Source organism: Heliangelus exortis, chromosome 3 (assembly GCF_036169615.1).
Source record: "Heliangelus exortis chromosome 3, bHelExo1.hap1, whole genome shotgun sequence".
NCBI lineage: Eukaryota > Metazoa > Chordata > Aves > Apodiformes > Trochilidae > Heliangelus > Heliangelus exortis.
The window spans coordinates 66739153-66766038 of NC_092424.1; the positions used below are offsets into that span (position 1 = coordinate 66739153).

The following is a 26886-nucleotide window of genomic DNA, read 5'->3' on the forward strand; positions in this document are numbered from 1 at the left end:
AAGCCTCTGAGCCTTAGGCATGACTGAAGCTCACTTGACAAGATTCACTTACTAAACCCACTGTGCATGATGGGACCCTGTCACAGCAGAGTTTGACAATAATGCAGAGTGGTGGAGAAATAGAAAAGGCAGCTGAGTCACTATATTTACAAGCCACTAATCCACTCTGGGTATAATAACTTAAACAGCCTATGGATTTGGACAAAATAGATGTGAGTGTATTTTTTTTTTTAAGAGTAGCTTTTTGAACTAATCTTTCTGACTTAATAAGGTCTGCTAAACTGAAATTGAGTTTTATAATAAAAAATGCCAGAAGAGGATGGGGTGAGGTTTATTTTCTGGTGTTGAAAAATTTTACAGAGCTAACTGGGTTAGCTGTTATTGACAAAGATCTCAGAGGAATTTACAGCTGCAGAGAATGTAACCAGTAGTATTGCTCATACACGTCTTCTAGTACTGGCAGAAAATACATCAAAACTCCAGCACCTAAACCTAATTTTTTAATAAAAATTACTGGCCATTTTCAAATAAATATGTTTTCAAGTGCATAATTATATGAAATTTTAATATAAAATGAGATACATTCATGTCTGGAGACCCTTATGGTTTTCCAGATTAATATAAGTTTAAAATTACTCTAGACCATGTTTATGGGATTTGGGGGATCATCTCTTTCAGCTCCTGGAGTCCTGGTTGTGGCTGTCCTGGATTCCTCATCAGAAGAGTCTACTTGATGTTCCTGCCAGAAAAATTGGGTTTCTGCAAGAAAGGCCACAGAAGAGTGTGGGGTTGGCTTCAACTGTCACCAGGATTTTGGCATCAAAGTGGTGAGCAGGTTAGAAGTAAATTACTGGGGAGCCAGACCTGAACACAGTGACAGGAGGGAGGAGTACAACATACACATATGGGGTTTTGTATATTGTTTTAAAATAAAATATAAGATTAGCCTCCCTGCCCACCCCCGTATTTTTCTTTTGTGAGGAATCATAGGATTTAGATTTGTAGATTTTAAAGTACCCATATTTTACTTTTGTGAGGAATCATAGGAGTTAGCTGCATAGAAGGTTTTAAAGTAAAGGTATGAATAAAAGGTTTGTCGATGAATGGCAGATGTGAAGCATCTGGGCAGACAACCCATTTTTATGGTCATCCAGGGGTGAGTGTTCTGATCAGGTAAAGCAGCAGATCTGAGGAAGGAGAAATAGGAGAGGAGAGCATAAAGCCCATTGTTCCTATAGCAGTCATTGGTATTTTCTTTGGGGTGTCGAAAAACTTCCTGCATTTATTTATTTCAATCTATAGTTAACTGTCAGCAGCATATAGAGTTTTAAATACAGATATGTCTCATTAACAAGGACATTTGGGGTTGTTATTGAGTGTCCCTATCTCTGTCTTCTCAGGAGAGTGTGAGAGTATTATTTTACAATGAAGTGCTTAATTTCTCTGAAATACTGAGAAACTAGTATTAATATTGCTTTGGTGCCAGAGACTGGACAACACAATCAGAACTGGCAGCTGTAACTAGACGATGTGGTTGCCAAACATGACATGCTGCAACAATTGGGCATTATTAGATCCCAGGCTTCCTGGCACTGGAGGCAACTGTTGTGGCCAAAAATGTCTGGTACATTTTGGTTAGGAAGATGATGTTCCCTCTTACACTTTACCCCCCCTACTGCTATCTGTGAAATTTGTCGTTCAGTTATTCTAATTTCTTCTTTAGGGGATGCATATTCAGACTGTTTCTAAAGAAGCCTAATCTTCACAAGTGCTCTTTGACAGTATTAGCACATTTATCATTTGCAGAATATTTATTAGTTGTGTCATGTAATCTATGCCTGTTACCCTTTTAAAAAGTACTTTCCTCTTTAAACCAGATGTGTTAACTTTCTGGGGATGTTGTGTTTCAGGTCAATGAACTGGTTTGCAATATCTGCTCTTATTAGTGCTGATTTGTTAATCTGGATAGTGGTGAAGTTTATCATCATATGATTGAAGATAAATGAATTGTGAAACTAAGCATATTCATTTTAATATCATAAAGTGCTTGCATTACAAATAACCTGTCATATCATGATTGAAATATATAGACAGAAAAAAATTCAGTGGAAACAATTTTTATTTCAGACAGCTTGATGTCTCCCATCCATTTTTATAGCCATCTATGGACTGTCACCCAAATTATCATGACAAGACCTGTCTATGTACTTAAATTTAAATATAATGTAATCAAATATTATTACATGAAAAAGCTGTTGCCATTAAAGTTGCACATAAACTCTAAGAAAAAAAATTCTGAAGCCATCATTTTCATTTTCTTGACAAATGTTTTTTTAATGATGAGTAGAAGGTTCTATGCTACAGCAAGGGCAGAAGAACAAGGCCAGCACGGCAGCAGCCTCACTGACACAGGAGCATTAAAAGGATGCAAGCATCCAAGTGGAAAGAGCAAGATATGCCCACAGATGCTGACTGGGGCCACAGAAGTGTCCAGACAAGTACATGGTGCCAAGGCAGGTCTCGGGTCAACCTGGGAACTTGGATCAGAATCCACATAAAGTGTAGGAGGCCAGGCACCAGGATGACCTGTAGTGCATCTCAGGTAAGGACAAAGGATGAGAAATGCAACCTGTGAGTGATGTGAAACCCAGTGGAGCTGCCTGGTAGATTTCTCCCCCGGTGGCTCCTTCCCAGCAGCCAGACCTTGTATCCACACAGCAGCAGAGCTGGCTGAGGGCATGGGGTGGCCACAACCCCAGGGAAGTGTAGCAGTAGCTTCCCAGGGTACATGGGATCCAGAGTTAAACGGTCTCACAGAGCAAACCAGATTTAGTCTTTACTGAAAAAAATCTCCACTTTTGGGAATAAATTCTTGCTGTCATACAATTTTCTATCTTTCTGTTTTATTACTTCAGTTATTATGTATTGAATTAGTCCAGTTTTTACATGAAATAGTATTTCCCATAAAATAAATCTATTTTAGATCAGTGACTGAACTGAGTATTTAAATGCTTCAAAGGTAGATTAATGTTTTGATTAAATAACTATGAAAACTTTCTCAGTTTCCCAGTGGCTGTGTTTATGAACAACAGAAGTAAAGAAAAAACTTTACATTAGTCCATATCCAGTCAGATTGTGAGTCTTTCAAAGGTGTTGTTGCAGCATTTGGCTTCTGATTGACCCAGCACTTCAACCTAATATATCAAAAATTTCCCTGGAAGAGAAAAGGAAAGTAGTAGAAGTACTTATGTGACACAATTACTTCCATTTTTCAGTTCTTCACCAGCTAACAGATGAACAGAGTCTGAGGAAAAGCTAGGATCCATCCCTCAGGTGTATTTATCACAGAGTAAGTATCCTTTTCTCCTGTTCCTCTCACCTTGGAGAAATAAGGGCTCAAAGAAAGGACTCTGAGTCATTTCCTAGAGCTGGCCCAGGAGAACCTCAGCCCTTGGGTCCAGGTGTGATGTGCCTCAGGATGAGTAGGATCCAGGAGCATTTACTGGGAAGAGTGAGTGTTCAAGCCCTGCTAGTGCAAGATTCCCCACTGTACATCTCTCTATCTCAATACATATGAATCTCCCACTAATCCTGATCATCCAGAGAGGGGAATAGGATGGCTGGTGCTTGCTGTTGTGTGACCACTGAATCCTGGTTATGGAAAGGAAACTAAAATGACATAGCTTCCTTTTCAGTGTTATGATAAAACAACATTTTCCATTTAGTAAAATCCTTTACGTACAAGCAGTCAAGGTGGAATTTTGAATTTTTGTAGAGGAGATTTTATTCTACATTTTTCTCTTATTACTGAAAGCACATCTCCTTCTTGGGAATTCCCCCTAGTTTCACAATAAATAAGAGTAAATCCGTTAGCCAGGTTGTCATTAAAATGTAGGAAAACAGTCTAATTCCTTGCCATGGGAATTTAAAATTCCACAAGCCTTTTTTTTCCAGTTTAATTCATGTTTAATCACAAATTCAATACTGCAACCGGGCATTCAGTCATGTAGCTTGCCTACTGTGTAATGATTTGCAATTTGAGTCCCACTGACTTCATACCAACAGTGATATTCTTTATTTCCATATTTTTAAAAATAATCATTGGATTTGTTTGTATAATAGTGAAATTATACCATATTTGAACTTGATTTTCAAACAACTGCTATACAACTATATACAGCATTTGTCCTTCCAGTGACCTTTTCTTTTTGTGATTGCAGTTTTGACAGGTGCTTTGCTTCAGGCCACTCAGAAGCTTTACACTATTAACTGTGGTGACATTTTTCTCTCTTGAATTGTTCTAAGGAAAAAAGCTGATGAGAAAGTTTGGACTTCCTTTTGTTTCTTTGTGTGTCTTAAGGGTGTAATATTAGTGCCAAGGAGACAGCCAAAAAGTTAACATTGAACCTGAATTCCTTCATGGCATAGATATTTCAATGAGTTATGAAAAATACGTGGAAATTACCAACAATAAACAGTGACCAACAGAGACATGAAATCATTGTTAGTATTAAGCTCATTACCTAGATCCATAACCTGAAGAAATCAGGTTACTTCTGCTTATCTATTTCAAGGGACTCTGAATAAGATTTTTAGGCTATGATTAAAGAATCCTAGGGAACTTAGGTAATAGTCTTACTGCAATCTCAGGATCATTTAACAATGAAACCTTAAAAACTTTTGCTGATTTATGTAAACAGATGTGACTTGCTTTGTGGGCTAAGGCAACATTTTGTGGGAGAATACCTTTACCACATACAGAATTACCTTTACTTTCTTTTCCAATTTATTGCCTTTATTTTTTATTTTTTGTCTTTGTGCATTCCCTTTTGTTGTGCTGAAAAGGTAACATCACTGGAATTACTATAAATCAAAAGGTTTGTCTCTGCCACATTCAGTTGCATCAAATATGCCATAAAACTTCTTTATAGTTGTTGGAAGATGAGAAAGCAAAAGTGCTATGAAAGCTTGATTTACTCTAGAGCTCAGAATCAAAAAAATTTCTGACCTTTTTAAATGACACTGGATTGAGAGCAATTTTGCTCATATGAATAAAGGAATTCATTGTTTAAAAAAAAACAAAACCCAAAACCAAAACACACAACACCCAAGGATTTCATTTAAGTTATGCATAGATTTGCCAGCCTGAGTGGAATTTTTTAATGTTTTCTGGACTGTATTTATGGGACTAAATCTTATTTTATATGTACTTTTCTTGGATTGCCTTGAAAGCATTATTTACTTCTCTATTTAACACTGTTTTCTTTGAACAGACATACCTTCTTTATCTTTGTGTGAATACACACGTATATATGTATAAATATATAAATATGTATATATATCTATTTTGTCTTATACTTATTTGCGTTATTATTAGGCATCCTAGAAACACGTCTGGTTCCGCACAGTTTATGTGTATTTATGTTAGACTGATTCTGGAACTGAAAACAAGTTGCTCGAAACTTCTCTATGGAAAATGGATAATGTGTAGAGAGAGTGTCTAGGCCAATGTTTATCTCATTAATCTGGCTCCAAGGAGACTTGGATATGATTCGTTTGCTGCACTGCAGGTATCCTATTTGACCCTTGGCAAATTGCTACGCCTCTGTATCTCCATTCTTCAAGCTGCCAACTGGTTGAGAAAGTGTGTTTATCTCTCACACAGAGAGGGGGCAGGGTAGGGAGAAGACAGAAGCAAAAAGGAGAGGTTTGAGGATTCATATTCAAACATGACATTAAGGGGATTATGCAAGATCCCTCCTTCCCCCCCCCACCCCCAAAAAAAGGGAAAAAAAAAAAAAGATAGTCTCTGTGAAATTTTTTAAGATGCTATTTTTGCAGGTGAATGCTGCATTGTTGTCTGTCTTGTACTGTTTGTGCTGCTAGTGTAACTGCAAATAAAATGCAATCACTCTATTCATGCAGGAATACCATATTGGAGAATGGAGTATGAAAAAGAAAATACTTATTCTTAGTCTGTTTTAGATACTGTGACTTCATAACTTCAGAGCCAACCTTTGTTTTGGCTTTTTGCTTCCTATGCCAATGATACATTCCACTGCCATCCTGAGATTAGATTTGAGTGGGATGTCCTGTAGTGCTATGAATCACTCATCATTTCTGTGTTAAAGGAGTATGTCTGGATATATTGAACCAACCTCCTCCTGGAAATAAAAGGGGCTTGATCGCCTTGTTAAGCACTCCTAGGGACAGAAAAAGCATGGTGCATATAGGTCACTGGCATGAAGTTTAGCATCATATTAAATTTATTTTCTATACCTTTTTTACAGACTATTGAGAAGCAATCTTCATCTATCAAAACATGCTAAAAAAGGGGCAGGGGATGGTATTTTAAATACGTCTTCCTGTGACATTAAAGGCAGATACTTCAAGCTCACATTACACTATATTGAAGCAGTATATCACTACTTACTATATGTGTAACCCATTATATCTTTTTTATGTACTTCACGTAATGCTCTCCTCCACACTGAACAAAACTTCAACAGTATTATGAGTTCATGATCATCAATGCCTGTAATATTTCCAAAATGTAGCCAATCACCTGCCATAACAGAACACTGTTTTATTTGAACCAGTATTTTTAAAGCTCCAGGCCCAAAATGAAAGTTCCTAAATCTTTATTTACTCACTTAAATAAATGAGACCTTGTTTATACTGATAACATCTGCTATGCAAATAAACTGTGCTGTTCGCACATATGAAGGGGTTCATTACTCAATAAAGGGTTAGAAAAAACAAAAGTCAGAGGCAAAATCTGAGATCACAAACACCTTTGAAAACTTTCTTTTTTATGCTTTCTGTGTCTGGTTTTTCTGTCCAGAATATATATAGCAGATATTATTTTCCTTCTCATCCTAGTATTTTTCATCAAAATCAAAATTCATTTATATAAAAAATACAAAGAAGAAAATATACTTTGATTGTATTCTAATGCCTGGGATATCTTTTTTTATTCTGCTTTCATATAAGGCTGTTATTCTATACGTAGATTCTGTATTAGAAAAGCAATGACAGAAATGTCATTTACAGCAAGAGGGAAAAAACAATGTCAAAACTTAAGTAGATCTCAATGTCAAAACTTAAGATGAAAGATCAATAACTCAAGAAGGAAAATTTTTAACTTATCTGTGTCACCCTTTCTCTTTATCACTGCTTTACTGCAATGGAATCATAAAATTGGTAGGCTAATAGCATGAAAACCAGCAAGTTCTTATAACAAAGCAAAAGGTAAAAATGACTAAGTTACTAGGCTCTTGGTTATTAAAGATATTAATAGGCTTTTTAATGGTTGTATGAATTCATTTGCATGAATGATACCTGGAACCTGGAGAAGAATGAAAAGCTCTTTATGCCAGTGTAAATGATCTGTATTCTGTTAAAAGATCATGCATTGAAAAACAAAAAGGAAAATCCTTTGATGCAAATGTCACCTTTACTCATATTCCCAAGTTCATAGAAGGTCTAATTAAGGTGCTGGCCAAGACAGCACTGCTAGTGATTTTCTAAAAGGTCTCATCATTCTTTGAGCGATTAAGCAAAGTTGTTTTAAAACAGTGATTCTTCTGTTTTTGTACTTGATTCTGGTGCAAATGTGATTGCTAATTATAAAAATTATTGCACCTTATTTGCAATCTTGAAAACATAAGAGTTTCAATATTGTAGCATTTAGCTTTTCACAGATTATCTCGATGTTCAGTTTGTGCTCAAAGCTCACCCCATCTCACTGTCACGGTAAGGCACCTACCTCATCAATTCACTCATGAAGAATATTGACCCTTTGGAGCTTCAAGGATCTCTGTGCTTTCAGCCATCTAGTGAGATGCAATGATAATATTGTCATACACAGGAGGTCTTATTCATCATCTCTTCACTTGTCAGTAGAACAGAGATATCTTGAAGATTATGTCACCTGAATACAGGGATCTCTCTCCCAGCTTCCCCTACCCCCCTTTTTGAGACTTGTTTCATACTTGTGTGCCACTGGGCTGACCTACTTAGAATGTGCCACATGATCTACACATGAACAGCAAGAGGAGGCCAGGAACTAATTTATACGTGTAAAGTAACTGTATGCACGCTTTGACTCTGTGATAGGTTAATTACATAAAACAGAGGAGAAAACTTCATAAGCAATGGGGGCTGAACAAGAGGAAACAGTATCCCCCAAAATTTGCAGTAATATTTTTCTTCAGGTTTACTCCTGGTGAAAAGGCTCTGCACAGGTACACTAGAGCGAAGCAGCATACAGAGATTTTTTACTCTTCTTCTGTTTTGATCATAGACCATAGACCAGACCCAAGACTACTATTAGAAAGATTGGATCAGTGCTGAGAGACAAAATGGTTCTTTCTGATATGAGCGAAACTCTTGCATATAGTGGCATAGTCACCATTGCTGTTTCCTATGAATTGCACTGGTGACACTACAGGAAGCTGTAAATAGAATCATGGTGGAACTAAATCCACCTGCAGATTTTCTTAACCTGTTGGATAACTCCAAGCTTGGCCAAGCTTTTCTGAGGCAGGTAGAGTGTCATAAAATAAAAATAAAATAATAATAATAATAATAATAATAATAATAGTCTTAAAACCTGCTTTAAAGTTTTAGAACATAATTCCAGAACAAGATTTTTCAAGTTTTCAAAAATTGTCATATTGCAAGTTTTAAAACAATGATTAAAAGAGAACTAGCTTACAACCTAATTTCATAGAAGGACACAGATGTTGCAGCCCTTGAAAACAGGTCTTAGCACATAGTTTCCTAGGGAGAGTAAGGTGGGCAAGGTGTGGGGAGAGTGTTAAATGACAGTCACTGCAGACAGCCCTAAGAGAAAAGGGCATCATCGCTATGACATAGAAGTCATCTCACCTAACAGTAGATGTTTAGAAGACAGGTAACTAGTCTATTTTTTCAGGCAACAGTCTGTGGAGAAAGAAAACAATTTCCAGGGGCAGGCTTTTTCTAGATCAAATTTAATATTTAGAACAGGTGATTCTTCAGCATGGCACCCAGTCCAGAATCCCCCATGAATCTCCAGCTTGACATGGAGATCCAGAGTAAGCTACTTTACCAATTTGATTATTCCTGTAGGTTTCAATGGGATAAACATACTGGAAGACCTCAAAGGAACCTCAGTACTGTCAACAGAAGTGAGAGTATACATGCCGAGGTATAATATTGTGCAAAATAAAATTACATTTCTTTGATGAAGCAAAATTGTTACTGATGGGACATGGTAGAGATTAGTTTGATATAGGACTGACTCAGAAATGGGTAGAGATGTCATAAATTAACTCATTAATAACGTTACTATTCAAGCAAGTGTGAGGTCTCTTTATACAACTTTATTTTTTTCTTGAATTTTATAGCAGGATCAGATTTCCAGCACACATCTTTGCTATGACTTAAAATGTGACAATAAATCTTGAGAACTACAGGCTAAAATTGCAACAGGCACTACAAACTTTTACAACCACAAATACAATTTGAAATAAAAGGTTTAGTTAAAGTGAATATTTTGTGCCTAAGTACAAAGCTGGCACAGGATGTCATGATGAAAACACTTCAATTTTTCACATTTTACTGAGTTTGATCCAATATTAAATCAATGTGAAAAACAGTTTTATGTCTTCTACTGCCAGTTGTGTTATCATAAATGTTGGGTTTTTTACCAGCTCTTATTTGGCAGTTTATCTCCCTTTCTAAAACAGAACTCTGATAATCCCATTCTTTCAACATCAAGTTGTTAATGATATTGCTGATTTATGCCTATTCACCAGATGATCTTTTTTTGCTATATTATTTTATTTTTTTAATTCTTGGCTATCAGGGAAGAAGAAGAGTTGTAATTTTTTTCTTGAAAATACTGAACATATGCAGATGGAATATCTTAAGTTCTACTGAAAATGTAGGTTAAAAAAAAAAAAAAAAAAACAGGTAAAAAACACTCCAGTCATTGCAATTCTGAACATATTTGCACTGTAGTTAATGGGAAATGCAGCTGAGTGACTTATGTTGCCCTTTCTCTTTGTTGGCTTTATTTCCTAAATAGAGTTCTTAATCACTGCTCTTTTTGATGAAGGAAGAAACCAACACCAGAGAATTTTAAATAAATGAAGAAGAACAATCTTAATCTCGGTCCCCAGAAAATCTGGTGTAGAACTGGAAAATAATAATAATCTGAGACCTATTTTGGATTGTTACAGTTTATTTTGGACCTAAAAGCATTTATCATTCCCACAGAATTATGCCAAATATTTAGTGTTATTAATATTTCTCTGTTACTGCTGCTTCTTGGGTAGATCTCATATGAATTTGTTTTTAACTTGTTTTAACTTTGTTTTTAACTTTGTTGTCAGTATTTACCTGCCTGTGACCTGGCAATTCATTTTTGCAAGATAAGTTTAATCATTGAAATGGCTGTGTGTTTTGTTTTATTTTGTTTTCTGCTTCATAGTTTTGGCTTTGCTTTGTTTTGTTTGTTTTTTTCTTCTATGAATGCTCATGAAATGCTCAATGTTTTTTCCAGTAGACAGATTGCAGTATTAAAATTTTGGTTTCATAACATGTATAAACTTATGAATCTTAAAATTAAACCAATGAGTTTAAGAAGATTTAACCCAAGCTTTAATTATAAAGAGGATTGTTACAGATGAGTAATTCTATTTCTCTGCATTGCCTCTGTACTTGGTGTTAAATTTAAGCATCTGTGACTCTGTGTAGATGTCCTAGGCATTAGGCTGAAAATTCTCTAATTTACTCGGCAGCCTTCCCTTAGGATATTTTCTAGGTCATAAGACTGAAAAAATAGACTTTTTTTCCAAGTCTCTACCCATCTCTTACTTTATTAGACTGTGTGCTGGCAGCAGAAGTATTAATGGCATTCAAATACAGTCGACATAGATTGAGCTGAAAGACTCATAAAAGGCACACTTACAATATGCTGATATCTGACCCAGGTTTATATAAAGGTCAGGCAAACTGGAGAGTTTTTATGGAGCTCATTATTTAATCTTAATATTAAAGAGAACCTAGAATAGAAGACCCTAATCAAGGTTTGTAATTAAGTGAGAACATCATTCTTAACCTGATTATAATTGCAGGGGTTTATAGCCCTGTTCCAGAAAGAAGCATCTTGCACTGTTACTATCATGCAAGACGTTTTATATAAATCATGTCTTAGACTGTTTGCAAATCAGTTATTAGATACATTATAAGATTTTTTTAATCTATAGTGGTATTTATAAAATGGTGCCTTGTTGAAGAAATGTTAAAAACTTCCAGATCATGGTTTAAAACAGTAAGACAAAGAATTGAAGTCAAAGTAGCAATTTAAATTACAGATGGGTCATACTCAGATTTTATCCTCCTGTCACGTGATTTTAATTCAAAAATACAAACTATATAACCATCCTCACCATGCTTTTATACTAAAAGTCTTCTTTAAAAAAAACTCCACAATATTCCAAATTAAGTTTATGTGAAGGGAGTTCTAGTATAATAATATCTCATATAAGTCGCTCCTTACAGCAGAATGGCACTGAATCTGATTAATCTGAATGCTCTTTTCGGTGAACTAGATCATAATATTTCCCCTGGTGCCACTAATATCTAACATTTCCAAGATCATGCTATCTCAGAGATATTTGGTTCATGGATTATACATCCATTAGGCTGAAGCATTTCTAGTAATGTATTATGATCATGCATTTATCATGATTCCACCAAGCAGAATATGGTGCAAAGTTCATACTGAATCAGACTGATTACAAAAGAAACAGGTTTCCTTACAAATCAGTTGAAATTAGTTAGCATTATAATGCAAGTTGTAGCTGTTCCAGATTTTTTCTCAGTATTTTGCATTAAGAACTTCACTATCAGTGGCAGCTTTAGCTTAAGCTTTTTACTTCATACTGCAGTGCACTCAGTGGTATATATGCTAAGTTCACACTAAGTATAAGGCCAGTTCCTGTAATTTAGTGAAATGTGTTATAATACCCAGGTCACAGAATAGCTTTTGAGATTTATCTTGATAACTCCCAATTGTTCCAATGCAATTTAAAAACAAATCTGTCAGGACTTTCAGGTCACCGAAAACCAGACTTTGATTGAGGTAGCCATCCCATGAAAGGAAGCAGAAAAGGAAGGTGGCTTCTCATAACTAGAGAGGAGTGTGATTCCTTCAAAACAAGTGGGTGAATAGTGGCTATGAGAGGAACTGGTGTTCACAGAAAATTAAAATTAAAATTAAAATATTACTAGTGAAGACCACAGGAAATTATTACCTTTATTAGGAAAGAAAGAAGAGAAGGGGTCTCAAGAGTGGAAGCTCGGAGTATTCTTGGGATGTTATTGGGATGATACAGTTAAGTTAGCTTTTCCTCCTCTTCAGCATTTTTCTGTCTTTGCTTGATCCCCTTGCCCTGCTGGCAACACACTTCCTAATGTGGCCTGGGATAATTTTGACTGCCTTTGATATAAAGATGCATTGATGGCTTATGGTCAACTTGATCTCCACCAGGATGTCAAGGTCCCCGTCTGTAGAGCTGTTTTGCATTTGATCAGCCCTAAATCTGTACTGCTGCTTGGGATTATTGCTTTTCAGGTGAGTATTTTGCATCATTCTTTGATGAACTTCATGTGGTTCCTGGCTGGCCAGTTTTGCAGGCTGTGGAGATCCTCTGAATGCCAGCACAACCATCTGCTATACCAGTCACTTCTCACAGTTTTCCATCACGTGCAAACTTGCTGTGAGTGTGCTCTGCCTCATAATCTAAATCAATAATTAAGAGTTTAAATAGTAATAGACCCAGAACTGATGCCTGTATCATACTAGAAACCGGACCTCTGACCACCACCCTTTGGGTCCAGCCATTCATCCAGTTTTCACCCATTTCAACCAGTGGTGGATACCTCTGCCTGGGTGAGCTACAGGGGAGACCTGTTTGTATGTATGTGCTGGAGCATGAAGTAATGTATATACTTTGCACAAATACAGTACTCTCTGATTTTGACCAGAGAGAGGAATGGGATGAAGCTGTTGGTGATATCTGTGTTCTTGTGAGTGTTGAATGTCTCTTTTTTTGTGTGTGTTTAAGGCTGGCTGTTTCTATGTACATTTATGTGTAGTGTACATGCGTGCATCAGTGCCTACTGTGATACATGTTCAGCCTTGCTACTGACTGGACCTGGGGACATGGAGCTGAGGCAGCCTCAGCTCTTTCAGGCTCCTGGATTTTGGCAATCCTTAAAAAAAGCTGAGAGAATAATTATTTTCCTTTATTCTAACTTAACCTAACAAATCTGCAGAACATTAAACTTTTAAAAATTTTTCTGATTTTTAAACACAGCAACTCCATGATAATGGATAGGTGGTGCCTGTTGACATAACACAGGGGCCCCAGTGGAACTATAAAATATCTTGATGCAAATTTAGAAGGATGCTTAAACATAATCCTACCACGACTGAAGGTTAAATTGAGAGATTAAAAGCATTCTGCAAGAACAGTCAAGATTTATAGTTCAAGATGTCTACAGTAACTTTGAAGCCTTGTGAGAATGACCTGAGAACTCAAAGCAATTTGCAAGCTTCTCATTCTTTCTTAACTGTTATGTAATTACAAAAGCACAAAATTATAAATAAAATGAACAAAACAAGACAGTATAAAATGTATGTAGCATTTTTTTAATATAACAGTGTAGCTTGGAAGCTCCATAGCAGGTTAAAATAGTTTTGACTTAGCCCTGTTACAGGGCTAACAAACTGGAGTCTGGCTGGCACTTCCTCTGCCTTTTGTGGCAATAGCTTGAAGGGTGTTTCAGAAAAAGCAAGCAAACATAGAAGTTCAGCAAAAGATGGCAAAAAGGAAAGATGATCAAAAAGCCAGACATTTTACAAAGTGTTTCCCAAATAATTATTGGCATGCAATAAGTGACAGAGCAATATAATTAAGCTGAAAAAAAAAATCAGAATCTACACACTGCTAAATGCCAAAAAGTAGTAACAGACACATCTGTAAACAGAGTTTTGAATTAAGACGTTTGTTTTAAACTGAAGCACTGAGTAAAGATTAACCCTATGAACAATGCTCCTTTAACCTTGAAAACTGACAGTTTTAGGAGGAATCCTAAAATCCTAAAAATTGTAGTGTAACACAAAGATTATATTAAAAAACATCTTAGAGGACTGCCTAATCTAACATTAATGCTTGTGAGCTGAATTTCTGACAAGTCTGAATCTGAACTACTAGCCTTTATTAATGAAATTGTGCTATACAAGAAGAGAGTGACCCCTTGCATATAGTTAAATTTTATCTTTGTTGAAAAGTTGAAACAAAACAGTATTTGTAATCCTCTCTAGATAACTATGCTAATCTTCTTAGTCTCTGTTGCATAACATCCAATTTTAAATTTAGTATCAGTATAAAAAAATTTACATGAAAAAATAAAACCGGTGATAGTTGTATTTTACTTACAACAATAATAATATTCTTAATAAGTGATCCTAATGGCTTCTTTGCTAATGAACTCAAAATCCTTTCCCTGGCCAGGCCCCCACCATGAAAGCTTCTTGCCTGATTTCAGTGGTGCCTGCTGAGCCTTTCCGTGTGGTTTCAAGCATCCAGGTTTCTAACTGGATGTAGGCAGATCATAGAGTAAGAGGGAGCGGCAAAGCTGGTGAACATACCTAAAGGAACATGCCCCATAGTTTTTGTTTGGGTTTTTTTGGTGCTGTGGTCATTTCTGGTTCCAAGGGTCAAATACTAAACCAGTAAGAGGAGGATGCATTGTGATCAGAGCTCTGTCCAAGCTAAGAAAAAGAGACCTGGGTCAGATGGTTCTGCTGAGCTCTTTCCCAACCCAGAACTCACAAGTCACCATGGGGATAAGAAGTTGAAGGTACTGTAAGGGTACATGGAAGGTCAGAGCATCTGATTCATTAAGATTATCCAGTAAAGAAAAATGCATTAAATGTAAAGGGGATAAGGGGTAAATGATAAACAAAAATGTACTGTGACACAAATCTGTTAGACAAAGGATAAGAGAGACAATGCCAAAGATCAAAAATGTCCAGATGGTACTAATGGACCATTAAGACCACCAGGCACATCTTTGGAGGGGGCCAACCTGAGCTCTGTATCTCAAAATTTCCCTTTTGTAAAGTGGAAAGGAGAAAAGCATGAGGTTTTGGGGTATTCATAGATGATTGTGGGAGGAGTGTGTCAGCTCTGTGCATTTGCAGTGAGCACTGCCTTGGTCTGGCTGGGGAGCCAGGGACCTGCGGGGCAGGTAAGAGGGTCTGGCATCATGGTAGGCATACTGGGTGGACAGAAGAGCCGTGCTGGGAATCTGTGAATCTGTGTGCGCCTGTGAACCTGGTGAACCCCATGTGAGCACCCATGCTAGTGACCTGTCAGCTTAAGAGCAGGAGGAGACTGGGCTGTCTGCGCTTGTGCTTTATGTGAGCCTTGTACGTGGATGCTGTGGAAGGCAGCATCTTCTCTGGCAGACTTTGTGACTGGCTGTGTCAGTGTCCTCCATTTGTGACCTCCTTATCCCTGAGACAAATGCTCAGCTTTGCTACTGGGAACCTTCCACCAGCACTCAGCTTGACTGGGAAAGAGCATATAAGTGAATTTCAAGGCTTCAATCCAAATCTAATCAGATTTGTATTGTGGAAGAGACTATCTCCTGAGGGAATTAAAGGAGATGCCATTATTTAAAGTACTGCCCTGGACCCATGCCTTTGATGTCAAACAATCTATGTGGTGTTTTTTTCTCTCGGCCACTCTTACCCTTCCTCCTTGTTCCATTATCGTGTTCTCTCAACCGATGTTTACTCCAACACACCTTCATGCCATAAACTCACTGTGTCTACTTCATGTTTGCAAAAGAAGTGCTAGGTGTACTTCTTAAACACGGTCTAAAACCAAATAATTTTTCATATACAATAAAAGATTTTAATGTATTTATTTTAAAATGCATGTAAAAATTAGAAAATATATTATAATTCTTTATTATAACACTTGCAGAATTTCACTGTGAGCCTTTGCTAAATTTCTAGGTTCAAGGCATTTGAGCCAATCTTTCACAGAAGCATTCTCTGTAGTTTGATGCGAATCCCTCTAAGATGTAAGCAATCTTTGGGACCATAAGAAAGACAAAGAGTGTTCATAGCCCCTAAAACAGGTCCATAGGTTTGTTGTCAGAATAACCAAAAGTAACCGGAACTTACACTAGTCATGCACAGATCTCAGTACAAGGCACTGATAATGGCAAGCCTTTCTTTTTCAAAGCATTCTTTTATGACATCAATTTTGTGGCTTATATACGAATCTTTTTGCATTAAGAAATTCAACTTTTACTTCAGCATAGCCAAGAATCTTTAGTCTTTACTACTCACAGAAATATTTCAGCACTAAAAATCTTTTTTTTACTATTTATCAGCCCTTGGAGAGAGAAAATGAACAAGAGTGTGAAGACTTAAATATAAATCTCTTTTATAATATTTGTGATGTTGACCATTTATTTTTTACCTGACCAGTGAGGAGGCCAGAATAACTTATAGTTTTAGCAATTTGACTATAACATTTCTTAAAAGTTGTGTTTGAAGTCCTCTGTGGGACAGTCTCTCCTACTTTACAGTTTTATGATTAGGATTTGCGATTATAAGGATTTTACCACTTGAAAGGTTTTTCACTTGATTGAATGGGTAATTCTTGTAGAAGCTTAGACTCACTTTTTAGGTGATAAAGGACCACCAGCCAAATCTCTGTACCATCTGTATTCTTAATTTTCCTTTGCTATGTTTTTCTCAAATGTAAATGAGCAACACTGATCTAGAAAAGAATATGGCATTTTAAAAGAAAGACTGCTTCAAGGGTTATCATTTTGGACTGCCTAGTTCATGCAAAGTGAAAAGGGTTTTCCAAATGTGTTATTTGCACTCTCCTTGAAACACAATTTTATTTCCTATTCAGATGTTCCTTTTTCTCCTGCGGTCTCCTTCTTTAAAAAGTCTGAGATAAGATTAATTTCCTATTCTTATAGACTATTAGACATTTTGGATCTAATTTTATTTCATGAGTAAATCTCTTACTGAGATCTTTGCAATGAGAAACAGCTACCTGGACCTGTGGAACTCAGCTGTAACATTTTACTCTTTCCCCACTGTTTCATTCATGCACCTCTTTTTCTTATAAAAAACTGATGTATAAATTTGAAAGCACTATAGAAACTATATAGTGACCTTTGTTCAGGTCGTGCCTTTGTTTTTAAATTTAACACATAATATTTACTGTGTTGCTAGACTGTTTCACAAAAAAAGGCTGTGTCTACATTAGTAAGCAGTATGGTGCAACGCAAAAGGATCTGAAGGCAAAATTGCTGCTGCTGAGAACCTGATATCCACATTACTTGGAAGCTTTGCAGCAGATTTTTTCTAATTTGAGACTCTGTAGTAAGCATCCATTATTAACTGCACTCCTGGGAGTCATCTTTTCTGTTAGTTTCATCCAAAAAATAAACAAATTTGCAAACAGTTGATTAAAAAAGAAGTCTCAAAAATTCAGTCCCCGATCTGCTACTTGCTGTAAATTAAATTTGTTTGTATTTATTAGAAAACCTGTATTTATTAGAAAACCTGTACTATTATGAGGTCTTAAATGTTTCGTTTTGGGGGTTGTGCAAAATTTATTTACTCTAAAATTTATGACACCAGATTTTTGGTACAGAATTTTGATCTCATTGTTTCATTACAATGTCTTCAGTTGTCATTTTAGGAAAACCATTCTCTTGCCAACTATTGTCCCTGTTCCAACGCTAGGTTTTTTAAAAAGTGAATATGGAACTGGAGGTTACATGACTAGTAAGGAATAGTAGTGCTGATTTATCTTAATATAAAGATGGATCTCTGCTTTAGAACTATGCCAGAGAAAACTGTGTCCTAGTTTGATGAGGATGCACTAACCCAGAAGATACATGCAAAATTGTGCTCTACCACCCACTCTACTATATCCCACAACAGCTGATATAATTGGAATTTCTTCATAGAATCAGTGTGGAAAAGAAGAACATTTTAGTAGAGTCATTTAGAAAAAAACAGATGAGTCTGTTCCTGACCTTCATTTAACAAGAAAGGCACTGTGTCAGAGCAGCAATTTACTACAGTAGTTTCTTGCAGAAAATAACACACATTATGGCAGAAGATAATTCCAAATGAGAAAACATGTAACAGGACAAAATTTTTCAGTATTAGATGGCAATTGGTGCATTAATTGCAGAAAAGGAGAGCCAAGTTAATGAAGTGCCCTGGAAGAATTACAAAAAGTAAAAGCCCAGAAGTATTCTTTTAAAAGGTTGCTCCAGGATAAGCTGTTTAAGAAGATGTAGTAGGATTTCCATAAATTTTATGAGGAGTGAGTAATTTTTTTCCTTGTAGACTGGGTTGACGAAGATTTTATATCTCTGCTTCTATTGGTTCAAAAAGAATTTACCTGTAGGGCTTGTAGAAAAGTCCTTCTTTGTTACCTCTGGTGAAAAAATGGAATGAAGAAAATGTTTTGGTTTTTTTTTTTTCTTTTTGTTCTTGATATTAAACAACTCTGTTGCAACTTCTATTCCTTCAGCTACTGGAAACAACTGAGACTAAAATAGAAAAAGGGAATAAAACAGGGTGTCAGACAAATTGACTGACTTCAAAAAAGGTATCAGATCCCAACCGGAGAAGGAATATCATTCAGTCAAATACTTGCCAAGCAGTCATAATCATACCATTTTTTGTGCTTTTCAACAAGACTTATAGTTTCTAGTCACCTCTATCTAAGCTTCATAGCTAAACTGTAAAATTAAGGATAAGTTGGATGAGTACCCGAAGAATGAAGGCTGCCAGAATGGTTAATATCAGACCAAGTCCCTGAGGTACAATAATGATGTGAAATGGTTTTCTTCTTCTGTTGTACAATGTTTGGGAAAGAAACATTTTTCCTGTTGCTTTTTCATGTCTGGAAAAGATTTTCAGCTATTCACGAGCCTTAGGTTACTGGCTGTCAGCTGCTTCAATTTTTTCTGTTTCTGTCTAGCATTCTGGGCCATTGGCGTGAAAAAAGTTTCTTTCTTTCAGTAGCTTCTCCATTTGCCCAAGAAAGAGGGAGCATTGCTCACCGTAGGCTCAGTCCCCTGGTAACACCAGCTGAGGCTGCAGCACCTTCATGTAGCCTCAGAGATGGCTGAGCAAGAGGATGTTTAAAAAGTTGCTTACAGCATGATGTTGTTCTTCCACAGTTTTGGGGTATGGACATGGACAAATGAGGAGCAGCTGAAGGAAAAGATGAAGTCTGCCAGCCCTTGCAGCACCCCAGTGTGTGGTACTGGCTCTTGGGAGAGATGCTCCTGCAGACAGACGGAGCCCAAGCACTTCTACATTATGAATCCCTTGCACTGGGAAGGCCAGATACTGAATTTTTTAAACTGTGCAACAAAACACCACTTAGGGCCTCATTTAGTTCACTTATTTCTTATCCAAGACTAATCACACCTTTTATTATTTTTTTTATTTTTTTTTTTTCTTTTTTCCATACTTAGTATCTGCAGTAACTTCCAGCTTGATTTAGAATTGCATCTACTGCAGTGGTTTTTAATTTGGAAAATACCTTGTTCAGGTTTGATCTCTCAGCTTCTGCAGCTGATTGTGTTTCAGAAAATAACCTGGTTCTGTAGAGTATTTTGAAAAAGCTATTCTCTCAGAATGACTAGTAATAAAAGTGCAATGGATATTAGAAGGCACTATAAATCATAGATGTGCAAATAATAAACTGCTATACTCAGCCATCAGCTCCCTAAGATCTTAATATTCCCAGTTTACATTGTGAGAGTGAAATCAATGAAATATTAAATCCTTGAAATATGAGTTTGTTTTCTGCTTTCCTACAATATATTTGAGACAAATCTAACAGTAGGTGACATGGGTTAACATGACCATTTCTTAGGATGGAAGATCAAACCACACTCCAAGAAAAAAATGAGAGATGTTAAAAAAACCCCAAAACAACAGAGGTTTTGACTGATAGGGAAATAACCAGGTAGTGATGATGAGTGAAAGAGGTAATGGGAGTGAGAAAAGACCCAAAGAAAAATTTATAAATATGAAAGCCACACACTTATTCATCATCAAACCAGTCACTGTTCAAGTTTTGCTCTGTTTGCTCTACACTCCAGGGTCTCTGTGGAATCTTTCCTTGCTACCAGGACCAGCACTTCTTGGGTGAAGCCATAACATGTGGGGTCCAAAGCTTAACTCATGCAGGAGTGTAGCACTTCTAGAAATGATGGGGTAAGAAACCAACATTCTGAAATGTTATCTTTCCACAGTAAAACAATTCAGTATAAAAAATATATTTCTATATTGTTCATTTAAATATAGAAAAATACAAAAGTCTAGAATGCAGTGTAATTTAACTGTATAACTGAGAAGGAAACATGCAAGGCACTGTATGCAAAATTACAAAAAATATTTAAGAAATTATGTAAAAAATAATTATGACATTCACGGAAAGATTACTCTGGATTTTCACAGAGCTGAATGAATAAATTACTCAGTTAATCTACCAGACTTTATATCTACTCTATAAATTACCCAGAATCTTTTATCTCTTTTTACTTTTTCCATCTGGCTACTGCTGTTACTCCTTACTCTGATGAGTTACCATTACAATTTTCACACTTCCTTGACCTTTGAGGCATTGCTTAAAGAATTGTGAAATCATATTGTATTATCCCAAAAAGGATTGAATTTCATATTCCTTTATGTGAATGATTTACATTTAACACATCCAGCAATGCCTTCATCATCGGAAAATGTAAGAAAAATTGAAACTGAACAATTGAAATTGCACCTGCTGTACAGACTATTTCCCTTTAAAATGATATTGTGCATCAGTGTGGCTACTGTACAATAGCATTTTTTCCCAGTGAGAAGACAGTTCAAGCAATTTTCTCAGTAGCAAGGACACTTGGGAGGCTGGTGTGATAGATTCAGAACTACAATAATTAAATAGAAATAATGTGTACTGTAATGTTTGTAGATATTTTAATTCCAACACATTGAATGCTATAACAATATCTTGCCTTTTTCCACTGTACAATTACCCTGTTAAGATGAATAAGTTTCATTAGGTAACAATAATAACTGCAAGATCCCATTCTCAGGGCTGTATGTTCTAGAAAAGATCTGAGAACTACGAGAGTACTGAGATGCCTAATTCTCCTTGTTTTTCCTTCTGTTTTCTTATTTTCATAGGATGTTTTTGCCAGAAGAAACAGATTTGGCCAAAAACTGTGGTTGGTTTACATTAACTCTGCTAAACTTAGACTGAAAACTGAGGTGAATTCCTCCATGATTCGTTTCAGTTGAGAAATGAGTTTTTTTGGAAGCAGTTCCACAAAAACCTCTGGTTTTTTTTTCAAAGTATTGTTTAAAAAGTGTATGTTACTTTGCGTGTTAATTTTTTCTTGTTTCACTGCAAATCTCCAGTGCCTACAGCTTATTTGGATCTGGCAGAGGAAATAGTATGCCTTCAGTGCATGGATGGGTTTTTGTTATGTTGGGGAAAATAAGCCTGCATATGACTAAGTTATGAACTACTCAAAACTTCTCAACATTTTTAAGTAATACTCTTTAGGGACTCCATCTTCATGAAGGCCACATCATCTTTTCACCACAACTACCCAAGGGACAAGCTCTGTGTGATTGTGTGCAAATTCCATCCTGCTCACAGTGCTGCCTCAGTGCCTTTCTGTAGCTGAAAGGGATATTGCTGCTGTTGTTACCATTGTGCTGGGCCAAAGGACCAAGTGTCATTCTTGGCATCCTCACCCTTCCCACAGTGTCAAGAAGGTCAAAATCCTCCAAAGGCCCTGCCTTTAGACTGTAAAGTTAAAAAATTTGCATCACAAAGATGGAATTTTTAATAGAGTAAGTATCAGTCTTCTTCAGGTTATTACATTTCCACAGTTGCTTATAATCATTTCACCTTAATGAATTTTGATGCAATATGAATTATGATACACTATGGCCAAGGTAGGCTTCTGTTCAAATGGGATCTCTCTGGTATCAGGGAAGAAGTGTATTTCTAACAGATTGGAATTCAGATTTCAAAATCCAACAATGTTTTTGTGACAAACTTGAAAAATATTAAAAGCAGGGCAGACTATTGATCATGAAACCACAATCCATATGAGCTAAGTGTAGGAGGGTTTTTTTGGACATTGTGTGCCCTTCTCTCTCTATGTCTATTTTACATCTTGGACCACATATGACATTTATTAATTTTTAATAATTCTACCTATATCTACCTATTCCTGGTAATAATTCTACACTAGGGAGACTATTCTACTTCCTTTGTTTTGCTATTGGTGCTTAATTCTGTGTTTTGCAGGAATGAAGTCAGAAATTGGAAAGTTAGAATGAGCTTCTTGTTTTTTCCAGAAGTTAGAATGCATGTTAATGAGCACAGTGATGGGCTTTTCCAATGTTTTAAAAAATACTTTTTGGAGTAGTATTCTGCAAAATTCATAATAAAGTTCATAATAAATATGAATAAATAAATTATTCAAATAAATTCATAAAGTTCATAATAAAGTACTAGAATGAATTTTTAGAGAAATTCATGTACTGGCTGCAGTATCCACTTTGGATCCTTATAGGTACTTCTGGAAAAAAGATCCATAGGTAGTTGTGTCCCTAGATGAGCCAAAAACAGCATTTGTCTTTTTTCCTCTGGAAGGGTCACTTTTGTAATAAAAAAATGTGGTTTGGGTTAACCTGGGTAGGGTAGAGTATTCAGAGCTACCTCTGATTACCCCAGTGTTGGAGATGCAAGTATAACACACTGATAAAGCACTCCTTTTTCTTTAAGATGTTACTACCTAGATAAGCAACTAGTATTGATATAGCTTCACAGGGTATGGCTGTGCTATATGACATATGGTAGAGCATTCAGAGGCCATGTTTATGTCATGCAACATATGTCAGAGCATGTAACCAGAAAGCACCCTCCAGAGAAAAAAGGGAGAAATGCCAGAGTTGTGTGGTATGGATCATATTGCAGCCATTGCTATCTTAGTTTGCTGTTTCACCTTCCACACATTTTTCTCCAGTACCATCTAAAGAGTCATCTTCTAACCCCTGCCAGCACCTCTCAGTTAATCCTGGCAGGCAAGCCTCAGTGAAATCTCTAACCTGTTTCCACAATGACACCTGCAAGGGGAAAGTCATCCACTTCTAGTATGTACAGCAGAGCAGAACACCCAGATCAGTATTTCTCATCCTGCTTATAGCTCATTAAAGGAGTTTGTCAGGAATAAGATGTTGCTCTTTTTTTTTCTTTTCTTTTCTTTCCCCTCGCCCCCCCCCCCTCCCCAAGTTACATACATTTTCTATTTCTTGGCAATTCCTCTAGGTATGTGAACCAATATTTCTTTGAAAGAAGATTTCCTCAGTCTCTCCAAAGTTTGTAAAATATTTTATATCAAAGTTTCAATAGCTTTCACATAGCATATGCCTCTTGATTTCAAACAATTTTTAGATAATTTTCTTTTTGAGGTTAGGGATAGAAAATAAGGAGATCACTGAAAATTTGAAAAAGCCTGTCTCATTCTGCTGCACAACCTCCAACTCTTCCTCTTCTCTGCAGGAGATGGAAGCAGATAGAAACAACTCTTCTCAGCAGAAAACTCTCAGAAACATTATGTCTACTGCAGAACACAACATTCATCTTTGTTTACTGCTTTTAAAAAATGAGCTCCACATGAGGCCACACATTATGGAAGAAATGTTATATACATACATAGATATAAATACAGATAAATAAACTTTGGTTCTAACTTCTGGTGCAAATTTGTGATTCAGCAGAGGCTTCAAATGTTTTATATTCGTTCCTTGAAAAGGACAGAGTAAAATGCACGTAACTATTAGAAATAGAAGAATATATTTTTACTGCTTGCCCCTGGAGCTTGGTGAAGTCAGCTGCTACTTACAGAACAGGGCTTTTTAAAATTTTTATTGCAGTAGCAACATTTCCATGCATAATGGTGGTTTACACTTGAATAAAGAATAATTGCAGATAATGGGTCTGTCAGCATGAACGGATTAGGGGTCTCAGCAGTGGTTCCATCATTACAGTGAAAATACTAATTTAAAATCCTGTTTCCTTTCCTTTGACCTTATGCCTCATTATTTTAATGGCATCAGGAGTTAATTTCTGGTGCAGTAATTTATTTATTTATTTATTTATTTATTTATTTATTTATTGCTTTACTTTGGTTGGTATATAACATTGCATTTTTTTATAAAGAATCTTTATGTTTTGTATGGCATTTGGCATTTTATGATTTAGTTCTAGGGAAGCTGGCTGCATTTTACCAGTCTGAGGGCTGGCAATGAGCAGATGGTAGAAAATTTGGGTAATCACTTCAAATGTAAAGGGAATAAAAAGCCTGAGATCAAACCAGCCTCTTTGCAGGAAGGCAAAGAAGAAAGCTTCCTACTCTCACCTTTTCATAATTTGCCTCTTTGATTGGAAGACATTATGAAATGAACTTTTCTAGTGACTATTCCACTATGCGTTCAAATCTATTATTTATAAATGTAGTCTGCATATTGTCTCACGGCAATTGTGCAGAATTACATTTTTTTTCACTTGCAGTCTCCTGCTTAAAAATGGAACCACCAATCATACTTTTAGTTTCACGTGTTGCTGCCATTTGAAAACTGTTTTGCATAGAAATTATGGACTCACAGGAATAGGATATTCCACAGCACACCCTGTGGGATCGTGTAATGAGTCTCTGCAGAGGAGAGTTCAAGGGAAGCTTTTCATGCTCTGCTGAGGAAAACACGTAGCATTGCCTGTTTTGCCTCAGCTGTTTCTCTCTATTTTATTTTCCCTGCAGATTCACGTGGCTGAGTATGGCTGGGGAAGTATCTCTGCCTCCAAGTAAAGGACCTGTGGGAGGAGCTCAGCACACCGTGCAGTATCAAAGATGATGAGAAAGAGAGTAGTTGGATCTCCTCGGAGACCCTGCAGCTTCAAGAGCCTGCAGCCCCCAACTGTGCTGAAGGAGAAGAAGATAGTCTGTGCTTATTGGGTTGGGAAATAGAGACTCCCAGGATGCTGAAGGCGGTGGCCTCAGGAGAATGGCTTCCACTCCACCTGCAGATTTGCAAATAGAGAATAGGACAAGACAGGGAGCTGGGAGCTGTGTCCAGTGAAGCATGAAATCCAGATGAGACCAAGCCCTGCAGCAGTACCTTGATGCTGTCATAAGATTTAGTCTCAGTTAATTCAACTAGATTGTTCACAAAAACAAATTTCTGACAGTTTTCTGACATACAGAGAATTCAGAAAAATCAATCTAAGTATAAAGAACTAACTGAATATTTAATAAAAAAGGGGTGTTTTTTAAAATTGCAGTTTTCATCTTTAAATTTAGTTTCCAAGTAATAAATATGATTATGTTCAGAGAGGTTTTTATCAGAGTATGAACTAAATTGTATGGAATGAAATGAAATCTAAATGGAGTAAAAGTGAATACAAATGTACTCCCTGCTTGTAATATAAGATAGTGGTCAAAATCAAGCAAATAAATTAAAAAATCCTAAAAAAACTAAGCACTCTGATTATTGTATAGAATATTTGAATGGCTGATCTGCTTTTGAAGTTAGGAAGTAAGGAAATTTATTGAAAGAAATTTCTTTATGGCTCTTAAATCTTTCCTGAGTTCGGGCAGTATTTGTCTGTCTCTGAGAGGTCCTACCCAAACAAAAGATTGCTTTTTATTCACTACTCTTCTACTTTGCCAGTAGAAGAGAGACAGAAAAACAACAGAGAATAAAGGCAGCAGAAAAGGGTTGGAGAAATAAAAAAAAGCTAGGCCAGAGCAGAAAAAACGAATAAAATTTCCAGTGAATGAAATGAAATGGAAGAAACATATAAAGAACAGTGAATAACCACAGGCGAAATTGCGCTGCCCCTGGTGAAGTCAACAAAAGATACTTCTGAGGACATGATGAATGCTTAAGAACTGTGGGAATCAGTCCACAGATTGTCAGAACTGTTGAAACAAAGCTCATGGAGAGAAGAAAAAGAAAAAAGGTAAAGGAAATTGAAAAAAGGCCTGAGGGTAACTTGAGCAAAGATATGTCTAGAGAGAGAATAAGTAAAAGACAAAAACAGGAGACAGGACAGCTTCTCAGTAGAGTCTGCCAAGTTCACCTATCTTATGGGTTGCTCTGTCAGAGCTGTGTATAAAATAGTGGTAAATAAATAATAGCATCATGACAAATGGTAAGTTTTAATTTGTTTAATTCATTCTGTTACTCTTTACAGTTGAAAAAGAGCTCTAAGATCACCATGTCCAACTGTCAACATCCCTCCCCCAAGAGAACATATATATTAATATCTGTATCACCCACTAGAGAATGTTCTAAAGAGCCTCATCTACATAGTTTTTAAATACTTCCAGGGATAGTGATTCCACCACCTCCCTGGGCAGCACATTCCAATGCCTAACTAACCTCTGTATGTTGTATGTAGCATCAGTAGTTATGTTTAAGTTTTGGTACAAAAACATAAGAGTTTGGTATTTAAATTTTTTTTTTGTATTAACTAATAGACTTCCTGTAAAACCATCAGGAGAAAAAAATTGTTTTCTAAAACTTATTTCTGATTTACATGTGCGTTTTCAGTCCTCTTTACCTAGAATTTCTATCAGTGACTTTTTCCACATTCGATTTTTTGCTTTGTGATAATTTGGTAATACCACATACACTGATGTTCTTTTTTGTAAACACTGTGTTTTTTATGT

General features: G+C 36.4%; 1 long non-coding RNA gene across 1 annotated transcript in view; it reads left to right on the forward strand.

The window, feature by feature from the left end:
- LOC139795543 (uncharacterized) overlaps nt 1–26373 on the forward strand; it is a 62183-nt gene extending 35810 nt beyond the window's left edge. Inside the window, exons 3-4 of the long non-coding RNA XR_011725558.1 lie at nt 679–3349; nt 24973–26373. This is a non-coding gene — a long non-coding RNA (uncharacterized lncRNA). The remainder of the gene's footprint in view (nt 1–678; nt 3350–24972) is intronic.
- The last annotated feature ends 513 nt before the right edge of the window (nt 26374–26886 follow it).